We start from the raw sequence: 12,053 nt of genomic DNA, 5'->3' as shown, positions 1-12,053 counted from the left end.
TTTCCCCAATTGAAGATGGTGATTTTCAACTGTGCAAAAATGAATGTATCTTTCGCCAGACCAAACCGTGTGATCCAGATCTATATGAACTATGCAACATCTTTATGGCTGAGTCCAATCTCACTCTAGCAACAGATCCATATCAGGCAGTGAATTTGTACATGCACCTCAGAGAGGCCATCAGGGCTTCTGTCGAAGTGGCAGGATTTTTTGGTCACATAAGTAATTCACCTTGCTGTCCTTTTCCTTTATAAGTTTCCTTTAAAGTCATAGCTCAACATCTCTAGCTTTTGGCAAATGTTATATTCCTTTAAACGATAGTTTAGAAACACAGAAATTAGGGGGGGCTTTATAGACAAAGCCTGTAAAAAGTATATCAAATGTGTATCATTTTCAGAACTTTACTTGTTAAAACAAATGTATCACTTTTTTCAGTTAGAATTATATTGAACAAAAAAGGTAACTGGCTTCAGTAACTAAATGTGAATACTTATTCTTAGTCTTTCATGATAGAATATCATTGGATTTCAAATGATGGGACCAAAAAAATGGATGTATCTATCGAACTCTGAACTTCTGATGGCCAATCAGTACAAATATTGACATGTTACCGACAGAAAAGCATTTTGAAATTATCTGTGCATTTACAACCTGTAGTTTCAAATACTGAGAGAGGGGTTAAAAAACGACAACACACGCTATTCATGTTTTTGTTGAGACTGGACATTTTTTTATTAATGTAACTATATAACTATATTGCTATCCCGTATGTGGAACTCTGAATAAACAAAAAATTGCCAAACAAGTTTGGTGCCGTTTCCTGATTTTTTCAGGCCATATTTTTCCCTGGCCACATTAGCTAGATGAAAAACTTAACAATGATTTAATAATTGTACTTGTTCAAGAACAATTGACTTAATTGTTCTTGTAATCAGACTAGTACTACTTTTCATACCATGACATGTTCCTGCAGTCTTCTTCTTAATGTCACATGATGTTGCTGTGGTGTCAAGACAGCTGATTGTATACAGCAGGGGGTGCGGTCGTCCTGCCGGTTCAAGTAGGATGACCTGAAACCTGTATAAAATCAGCTGTCTTGACACCACAGCAACATCATGTGACATTTAGAAGAAGACTGCAGGAACATTAGCAATCAAAACAATGTCAGGGTATGAAAAGTAATACTAGTTGTATATTATGTACACTATATTATTATCTACACTAGTAGTTAGTTTCGTCGTCTGAGACGTCTCGCTAGCCTTCGTGACACTCCTCTGGGATCGAGCTCTTTCAACAACAACCGCACATCCTCTTTCCTCACACGCAGTCCATGCTCCCTGCATTTAGCGTACATCCATCGGTACCCGTGAAGCTGTCCTGAGTATTGCAGTTGGTCGCTAATAAAATCCACCAGGACCGACAGGTCAGAGTACGCCTTGCGGCGAGAGTGTCCCCTATCTCGCAGTATCCTCTTCAGATGGTTCTCACTTATGTGGAAGGCGTGCCTACTGCCTACTGGCAAGTATTGATTTGATGTCCGAATATTTGAGGCCAAGCTCAAAATAAACGTTGATAAATCTCCCAAGCTCCATCGTTGTGGTTGTTAGTTTTTCCTCTGACCCGGGAGTTAAATTCTGACCTGGATGTTGGATTATGAGATAATAGTAATAACTACATAGTTAGCTCGTTATTAATTACGAGATAATAGTTATTACGTGATGATAGTTATTACGAGAGAGATTTTGAGATATTATCTCATATGAGCTTCCGTACCGTTTAATACCTTCACACCCCCCTCCTCGTCAGGAGCGATCAGGACCACATGAATATAGGGCCCAGAATTTGGTGCTACGGCCCTGCACACACATTAGTTAATTGACGACGGTTTTGGTGCACGAAGACCACGACACATCGTTGGTTGTTGGTCTTCTTGTGGTTCTAGTCGTCGCTAGGATTCATTATTCTAGCAAAATTCCCAGCAAAGAACATTAGTTCTTAACCACTAATCAATCAACCCAATCATAGCAAGTAAGTTGTCAACCAAGTTTATTTTATGGCGATTTTCAGGACCTATTCACATGTGGTCCTTTTTTCAAATATCTTGTCAAATGAGTGTTGTTGGGAAGTTGAATTTGAAATAATTGACCAATGTTTTGCTTTGGCTAAAGGCATCATATAAATTAATAATCATTAATAATAAAGTATTCTTTCAATTTAGAAAATGACGAAACAATAAAAGAAAAAGATTGCATCCCAAAGAGACTTATGGGAGGTAGCAGGTGGCTTGGAGGCTGTGGTGAGTGAATTTTCCCTGGTTAACCTGCACGGGGCCACCTACAGCTCTGATGTTTGGTGTGATGGAAAATCTACATGTTACGTTTTTGGTCTATCTATGAACTTATTTTGTGTGATGCATATATTGACTGCCTTCTGCTCTCCTTTTGGGTCATTTAAAGTGTGAACGTTAGAGGGTCGCGTGATGCATTTTATTGCCTGCCTCTTCCTATCTTTTCGTGTGTTGTAAATCAGCTTTCAAGCCACGCTTTGATGTATGGGCTTGTTCCACGACCCCCTGGCTAGCGTAAACGAAGAGGGGGTTAGGTGGCACGGCCGCTACCCCCTCCAATGGCATCCAGGGGAGCTTCAGTTGTAAAGATAACCATCTGGTCGAAGTGAATAAGAACTCATTGATTTCAAACACTCAGTGGACTTCTCCCCAGCGTACCTTGAGTATGAAGTAACACGCAAAGAGAAGCTCCCATCTGGGGCCTCAGATTATTGTAATGTATGCCTGTTATGTTGTTTGTTGATGCATGTTGTGATGTATCTTTGTTCGTACTTTTAATACAAATATATATAACCACTAATTGTCAACAGTATTGTGTGCTTTTTGCATCTAAATATCTCATCTGCTTAGACGCAATATCTGACACAGAAATTGCCACGACATTGGTCAGAGTTATGCCTATCACTTTTTGGAAATGAAAATAAATCCCCAAAACACTGGTTGTGGGTGATATGGAACAACAATAGAAGGGGACTCAGAGATGGAGTCCGTGATCATAACAATATGAAAGGCCTAGATTCAACTGCCAAAGATCCAAAGACAGAAAACAAAGAGGTAGCGACACATGGGTCGCATGGGTTTGAGGCAGTGGTTCAAACATCCAGGGCAATATCTGAATTGGAAAATCTGGATGAGGCAATAGATCTGCCTGAGCCCAAACACAATATTTCCTCTCTGTCTGCCTCCCCATCCTCCAATCCGATGTCCCGATTGGACCATCCTGGGGGATGGAAAGGGAAATCCAGTTTGTGGCCGAGATTCTTTCTGGTCATTCAGATACAGAAATGCAGGGACACCTATAAGACAAGATTGAAGGCAGTGATCATCGTTTAGAACATTCTTCTGAGTCTGTGGTTAAAACATCGAAGGCAATGACTGACTTCAACAATCTGGAAGAGGAGCCCAAATACAATGCTGCCTCTCCGTCGTCTTCTGAAGGACAGAGGAAAATCCGAAGGGTCGGCACTGTCCCTAGAAGATTTCAAATCTTTTTGGATGAAAAATCCTGGAACAAAATTTGACCACAGAAAGGGTATCACAAATTGAAACAGTCTTGGGCACATGTTTTGTATGAGAAATTCAACAAACAAAATCATTGCTGTGTCCCTGCTTTTAAATACCAACACATCAAACCGGTAAATAGCAGAAAAATAAATTGTCCATACTTTCATGCAAAAGCGGTGTGCACATTTCCTTCCTGCAAAGCAGTTTATACTTTCTCAATGGCTAAAAAACCCTCAATAAAAGAAAAGAAAGCGTTTTTGACAGTGTGCCGCCATGGAAATGTGGGTCACCTGAAATAACATATATGGAACAGACAGGCGTCAAATGTTAGGAGAGGGAACATTGCTAAAAAAATCAAAGGTGGGCTCAGTAACACCTGCTAAAAACTCCTTAGACAAACCCCTCAAGAGGATATAAGGGCTGGGAACATGACTAGATGTTCCCTCCTCCTGTGAGGAGGAAGTAAAACTGTACCTGGACGCCACAGGGAGTTTGGTATCCAAGATCTCAGACCAGAAGAAGCGTGTTTTATATTATGCACTTGTTTTACCTGGACATGGTCGTGGTGCACCCCCCTTGCCTGTGGCAGAGATGCTAACCAATGACAACACTGTACCCTTGATTGCCTACTGGCTCTTGCAGTTTCTCCACACTGTTCGTCAATTCACTGTGCTGATAGTTCGCCAAGTGGAGACAGACTTCAGCTGGGCACTGATGCAGGCTGTTCTCCTATCCTTCAACCAGGAAAATATTTTTGCCTATTTGAGGAGATGCTTCGCTATTAGCCAGGGCAGACGGCAGATGAAGACCATCCAGAGATATACTGTGCTCCACCTTTGCTCGGTGCATGTGCTCAAGGCCATTAGTGGAATCATTGGTAAGCATGTGACTGACAAAGGTCACAGTAAGATTTTTACTTTTGTGCTTGCCAGGCTGCAGAACACACAAAGTCTGAATGAGGCCATCCAGGTGTTTAGGGCCCTGTGCATCATTTTGTTTGCCAAAAGTAACTCACCTGTTCTAATAAACAGTGTGGAGGAGCTGACAGAGATGATACAGTCAGTTAACTGTGATGTAATGTCAGAGGACCAGGTCAATGCAAAGACCTTCATAATTGAAGACCATGAAGACGTAGATTCCAGGACGATTGTCAGCACGTCTCCGTTTTCGTCTGTCTTCCGACGTGTCTCTGATGATGCTGCCGAAGCAGTGGACTCAGAGCCAAATGAAGAGGAGGACAATCTCTACTACTGCCCTGCCATAGTCCGAACACTCCTGGACAAATACATGTCCATATATCCACTCTGGAGTGGGCTGATGTTGGGGGATCTGTCACGCCATGCTCCACGCCCAAACAATCCATTGACAAAGGAGAAGGAGACGAGGGACCCAAATTGCCACGTGGAGGCATGGTTCGGGATTGTGAAGAACCACATCCTTTAAAAAAAGAAACAAATGCTTCCTGGAGCGTTCCTCAGAAAAATGCACACATCCCTTCATGGCAGGTATGTGGAGCACAGGCTAGGAAATGAACTGCCAGATCAGCTGATTTCCATAAAGGGCAAAATAAATGACATCAGCCTTTCAGAAGAGACATGGGCCAAAATAAATCTGATGGAGGCAAGTTCCAGCTCTAAATCCAGGTCAAATTATTATGCTGCCCCTACCTCAATGCCTACACCAAGAAAAACAAAACAAAGAGGTCGCAGAATAGGTCCAGTTCCAGGACCTGGAGAAAACTCTGACAAGGAACTCTCTGGCAATGCTGAGGACCCATCAGAAGAGGCCAGTGAAGATGGTGATGGCAGTCGTGAAGCCACGTCAAGCACAAAAATACAAGAGTCAGAGGTATTTTTTTAAATATAAATATAGTTTTAAATCATCTTAATTTTATTATATATTTTGATGTATTTCTCCACACTGTGTGTGTAATTTCCACACATGAAGTAATTTGCTTAGTTGATGCTATGGGAGTAATTTGTGTTCAGTGCTTGCAAAATAGTTTGATTGTAAGTAATGAATAAGTGGTTTGTTGACATTGTCCTATTACCTGACCTAGACACAGACTTTTTGGAAAAGGAAGGGGACTGAGGTTGTCATTGCCACAGTTAGGACAAACAATGGTAAATCAATAATTTGCCTGAGGCATAATGACCTCATCTCACTAAGGCCACACAATCTGCTTAATGGTGAGGTAGGTGAACATGCCTTTTTCACACACATTAATTTGCAAAAAAATGATTCCTACTGTCCATAAAAGGGAATTTATTTCTCAAAATGTATTTCTAGGCAATGGAGTTTTTCATTCAAGCCACTCTTTCAAGGATGGGGGGTGTGTGCCGACTGTATGTGTTACATCTCTTCGTCTTTGGTGTAATTTTGTTTGGAGAAACCTCAAAAATCTCAAGCCAAAGTATAAAGACTGTAAGTACAGAATGACTATGAATATGTGAACTCTGTCATTTTAATGATAACATTGTTCTGAAGCATTTAAAAATTTGAAACTAATTTGTTATTAAATAATGTCATAGGTGGACTTTGATCAGTACAATGGTGTGATTGGATTTGTTAATGTAAACAACAACCACTGGCGGTTTTTGCTGAGTAAAATAAGTTGACACACCAAAGTTAAATGAAATGGTGTGTCAACATCATGTATGTATTGTAAATGATTTTTTTTGTGTATCCCTGGACCGTACCTCATGCTCCAACAAGCAAAATATTCATCATTGATCCTGCTGAACCTGAGAGTGATCTGGAAGAGACCAGGAAAGCAGCAAAATGCTTCCGGTAAAAATATTTCCTCTCTCCTTTGTCAGTTCACAGAGTATTATTTCAGATAATGACAGCACCCATTGTATCAGTCACTATGGCCCACACAATGGTCACACTTCTGTTTTTTAACAGCAAATACTTTAGGTTTAATTTAAACGGACAAAAGGATTGGTTGACCTTGGCATGGAAACCTTCCACCATTTCCCACTCAACACAGAGAGATGGAACTAGCAGTGGAGTCATTGTCATGGAGTTGAAGTAAACCATCTCAAACCGCCACTAATATATTCACAAATTCACAAAGTTAAGACGGCAATACAAATAATCCAAAGCTTTCCAGCAATTCCAAAGGAACTCAATATCGATTCTGAATGCAAAAACATTGCACGTTTAAGAGAAGATATGGCAGAGGAGATGCTTCTTGCCGCAGGTAATGTAAAGACGTTGTTACTGTACAATGTCCCATTGATGATACATTTAAAATGTATAAATGTGTAAATTACACATGCTATCTGTTCACAAAGGTTCGTTTTGGGTCTTTTTTAATGGGAAAATCGCAGACTGAAAGTTCCTTCGGCCTTCCAAATCCGAACAAAAGACATTCTTTGGGTAAGTATCACAAGTTCAGTGATAAAATATAAATTGCATTTGTGGTTTCTACAGATCGAATGCGGTAAATGCAACAGATGGTTCCATGCATTTTGTCTTGGAATGACAGCTGCCAGTGTTCCAGAGAAAGACACTGCATGGTATTGTGAAATTTGCCTTTAAGACGAAAGGGATGTACATATTGTAATAGTTATGAATGTTTGAAGATTCAAAAAATGTCTAAGTCTCTTGGCCATATGCTATTCATGACAGTTCTGGTTCTATATTGTTTATCCTACAAAGTTGGATAATTTTGGGGCCATACTACCCTCTAGGGGTTGAAAAAACTAAAGAATAGCGAATAAGAAAATTAAGTTCCACAAAATGAAAGGGGCAAAAAGACAAAGTAAGGGGATATTATTCAACCACGGACATGAGGTTACCAAAACAGGGGAATGTCTATTATGACAACGAATTTTTGAGAAATTATACGATAATGTTATAAGAAATACGGTCACTGGCAACTCAAAGCATAAGAAAATGTATTTTTATTCATTACTTGGCTTTGTTTTTGTTTAAGAGATAGTCTACAGCCATATTTACTAATCTGTTACGAAAAAATGTCTTTTTAACAATGCCTGTGGTGTGTTTTTCCTAATTATTCCCATCCTATTTCACAAAAAAGGTCACCCATAATAAGTAGCAGCTTACCATTAGCAACAAGCCTACTATAGTAAACAGAATGGGAAAATTTCCTTTCGGTGAATATTTCAAATGACCCGTAGTAAGTAAAAGCCCACCATTGGTAAGCACTACAGCAATCAGAATGAGAAAATTTATTTTAATAGATTTTTTGTGAATATTTTTAACTATTAATTGCATCCTCATTTGCTATAATGCAAAATGTCAGCAAATAGTGGCCCGTCATAAGTAAGAGCCCACCATTGGCAAGTACTACAGCATCAGAATGATAAAATGTATTCTTATTGAATTTTGGTGAATATTTTAAACTATTAATTTCATCCGGTTTCACTATTATGCAAAATATCAACAAATAATGACCAGTAGTAGGTCAAAGCCCACCATCGGCAAGTACTACAGCAATCAGAATGAGAAAATGTATTTCTATTGATTTTTGGTGAATATTTCACTATTAATTGCATCCTCATTCGCTATAATGCAAAATGTCAACAAATAATGGCCCATAGTAAAAGCCCACCATTGGCAAGTACTACAGCAATCAGAATGAGAAATTGTATTTCCATTGATCTTTGGTGAATATTTCGAATTATTAATTGCATCCTCATTAGCTATAATGCAAAATGTTAGCAAATAATGACCCGTAGTAAGTAAAAGCCCACCATTGGCAAGTACTACAGCAATCAGAATGAGAACATTTATTTGAATATATAAATATAAATTCGTCCCAGCCTTTATACCACAGATACTCTAGGGTCTATAGCATATAACCGCGTTTTCTGATTACAGTTTAATGAAACAGTACGCTGACAACATCCTAATTAACAAAGCAACTGCAAATTAACCACACGGAGATAACCATGGCAACCGGTCAAACTAATTTTCTTTTTGCGATCATTCTGCTTGCGCATCCGCCTGTTGATAACAAATAATCCCGCTATTGAACGAAGTTAAACCGAGTGAGCGCGACTGCGGTCCACTTTAAAATAAAATAAAAAAAAGGGGTAGTGTTACCATTTACAATTTTTTGTAACCGTTCACACCCCTAATAGCAACAACAAATTTCAGTGTGATTTTTTGTCAATACGCTGTCCTATACTGTCCTCAACATACTACACCCGTAATATAGTGCAATTGTGTTGATTAAGCCGATTGCGGGATGAATCCGATTGCAAAACTGAATATCAAATCTGCTGCTAACTTTTACCCGCTTGCAAATTAGCCATGTGCGCCTAACACAAGAAAGACGTAATGTTGAGAAGTCTGAGGTTTTTGTGAGGTTTTCTAACATAAATATGAGTTCCCCTAGCCTGCCTATGGTCCCCCAGTGGCTAAAACTTGCGTTTGGTGTAAAACTAGCACTAGCTGTTCTGCTCGCCTTTGAAAAAACGGAGGCTCAAGCGCGCTGATTTGGAATGTCTGTTCATGACGTCATCAGGAATCTCAGCTCCTCCCCTTACTCTGCCTGGCCCGCCCAGAGACGTTGGCCCGCCAATGAGACTCGACCGTGCGAGCGCCACATGTGTGTGTGTGAATACACACACTGTAACGCAAGTGTTTCTTGTCGGTTCTTTGACGTGTCTTGTGTTTCCACAACGAGTCGTGGGGGTTTTCTGAGCCATGGTTGAGAAGGAATTGGGGGAAAGGAACTTTGGTTGGACTCGCTGAAGTACATGAACTGCGACATGCCGCCAGTTGCCGCGAGGCACCATCGCCCGGCAGCGGGCAGCCGGCAGCAGGCAGCGCGCGGTTCAGTCGACTTCAGGTTGATGTTAAAGTGGAAGAACCAGAGACGTCGCAGAACCCGACAAAGTCGTTTGTGATTCATAATATCGTCTGGAGGCGCACACAATATGTTATATGATATAGATATCTATGTATTATATGATATTATTTAGATATAGAGCTCCAGGACTCCCGTGTGTTCTAGAATATTTACAGAACACGGCTAAAGGCTGTGTGCGCCTCGCCATTGCCATACATCCACTGTAAACAGAGCGCATCGTACCGTGGCTGCAAGCTGCTCAGGGCCACACCCCCACCCTCCTCCTTGACACGCCCACCGAAACAGCGCATTTGGGGGAAGCTCAATGTGCGACTGGCTCGGAGTGGCTGTAACTCTGCACCACGGCTGAATTTCGGGAACGTCTTTGAATACTGTGTTAGTTGCCCACTAATACCTATATTAAAGAATACATAAAATAGCATGTCATGGGACCTTTAAATCTTTGCAGTGACTGTATGTTGATGATAAAACGGATTGTTCTGCATAAGATGAGTGTCTGCGACTGTGCGTGTGTCCTTTCCGGCTTCGGCATACTGCATGAATATGAAGGCCTTGTGGTTAGTTGTGGTCTTAGTGAAGCAGCCTAGCCTTGGAGTTGGATAAGTTGGAGTGATTGTATACGGGCATGTGAGAGTGAGAGAGAAAACACAGCCGCCGTGGTGATGTTTGGCTTGTTGTGGGCTGTCTGTCAGCATCCGCCGGGTTGGACGATGTGCTTTGTGTATGTGTTAAATGTGGATGGAAACTTTGTTTCCATTGGCGACTTTGTATCAGAATCAACCAACGTGACATGTGGAGTCCCACAAGGTTCGATCTTAGGACCCTCTTTATTCAACATCTACATGCTCCCACTAGGGCAAATCGTGCAAAATAACAATATTGACCATCATTGCTATGCTGATGACACGCAAATCTATGTATCGCTATCACCAAATGACTATCGGCCCATAGATCTGCTGTGCCAGTGCATTGAGCAAGTGAAGGAATGGATGTGCCGAAATTTCCTTCAACTAAATGAGGACAAAACAGAGATAATTGTATTTGGTTCTAAAACGGAAAGGCTTAAAGTAACCCAACACCTTCACTCTCTGTCCCTGAAAACCTCAATGAAAGCCAGAAATCTAGGGGTTATCATGGATTCAGATTTACATTTTTGACAGTCACATCAAATCAGTTACAAAATCTGCATATTATCACCTTAAAAATGTAGCAAGACTTAGAGGGCTCATGTCCACCGAAGACTTACAAAAACTTGTACATGCCTTTATCACTAGTAAGCTTGATTACTGCAATGGTCTCCTCACAGGTCTTCCAAAACAAACTCTGAGGAAGCTTCAGCTTGTTCAGAATGCTGCTGCTAGAGTTCTAACAAAGACCAAAAAATTTGATCATATTACACCAATTCTGAAATCGTTACATTGGCTTCCTGTAGGTCAGAGAATTGATTTTAAAATCATGTTGCTAACCTATAAATCCCTACATGGTTTAGGCCCAAAATATTTAACTGATATGCTTCCACTACATCAGCCTTCTAGACCACTAAGATCCTCTGAGACCAATCTGTTAATTATCCCCAGAGTAAACACAAAACATGGGAAAGCAGGATTTAGTTACTATGCAACAAATAGCTGGAATAAACTCCCAGAGGATTTAAGGCTTGCCCCAACTCTGAGCACCTTTAAAACAAGACTGAAGACTTTTATGTTTGCTATAGCTTTCTGCTAAAATCTTAAATACATTGCACTTTCTAAAAAGCTTTTTTAACTTTGCCTTTATTTTCTATTTTAATGTTTGCATATGTTTTTCTTTTACTTATCTATTATTTTATTTTATTGTATGACAATGTTTATATGTGAAGCACTTTGAGTCTGCCTTGTGTATGAAAAGTGCTATATAAATAAAGTTGCCTTGCCTTGCCTTAAATGTACATCTGTCTGGTGGTATTTGCGGTGGATTGATGGTTAAATAATGTCACACCACGATCGGTCATACTTGCAGGCACCCATTTGCAAGTGCACTGATTCCGTGTACGATAGGCTATACCTGTCATTTATTCAGTTGATTCCTCTTCTAAATGAGCCAGATTGGTGTCAATTATTGTCGTGTTTGCATTGTAATGCCCGCGGAAGGATTGCCACCTTCTTGTGGTCTGGAGGCTTGCGTGCCTCAATGACCCCAAGAGCTATACCGACAGGAGCTTAGGCTACTGGTAGGGTCACCCAAGTCGGTCAGGTCGAGGGATAGAGGTCTGACAAAGTGCAATCCACTGGTCCTCCAGGATGGGGGATGGGCACAGGGCTAACAACCCAGTCCCATAGAAAAAGTATTGTTACGGAAACAGCAACAAAGGATTAAAACACTACTGTGTACAATGGGCCTCCAGAGTTATCGAAAGATAATAAAATTAATGTCAGTAGTGAAAGCCGTAAGGAAGCTACCGACAAGAAGGTGGGTGCGCTCAACACAAAATGCAAGACCAGGATTGGATTCTGGAATGTGCAAACCTTGTACCAAACAAGTAAACTCGCTCAAGAAACTACAGAAATTACAACCTGTATATTCTCAGAATAAGTGAGAGAAGGTGGACAGGAACAGGCAGACACAAAACCAACACAGGAGAGTATGTCCTGTACT

The sequence above is a fragment of the Gadus morhua genome, chromosome 8, assembly GCF_902167405.1.
Source record: "Gadus morhua chromosome 8, gadMor3.0, whole genome shotgun sequence".
Lineage (NCBI taxonomy): Eukaryota > Metazoa > Chordata > Actinopteri > Gadiformes > Gadidae > Gadus > Gadus morhua.
Note: the sequence above shows the minus strand (reverse complement) of the source record.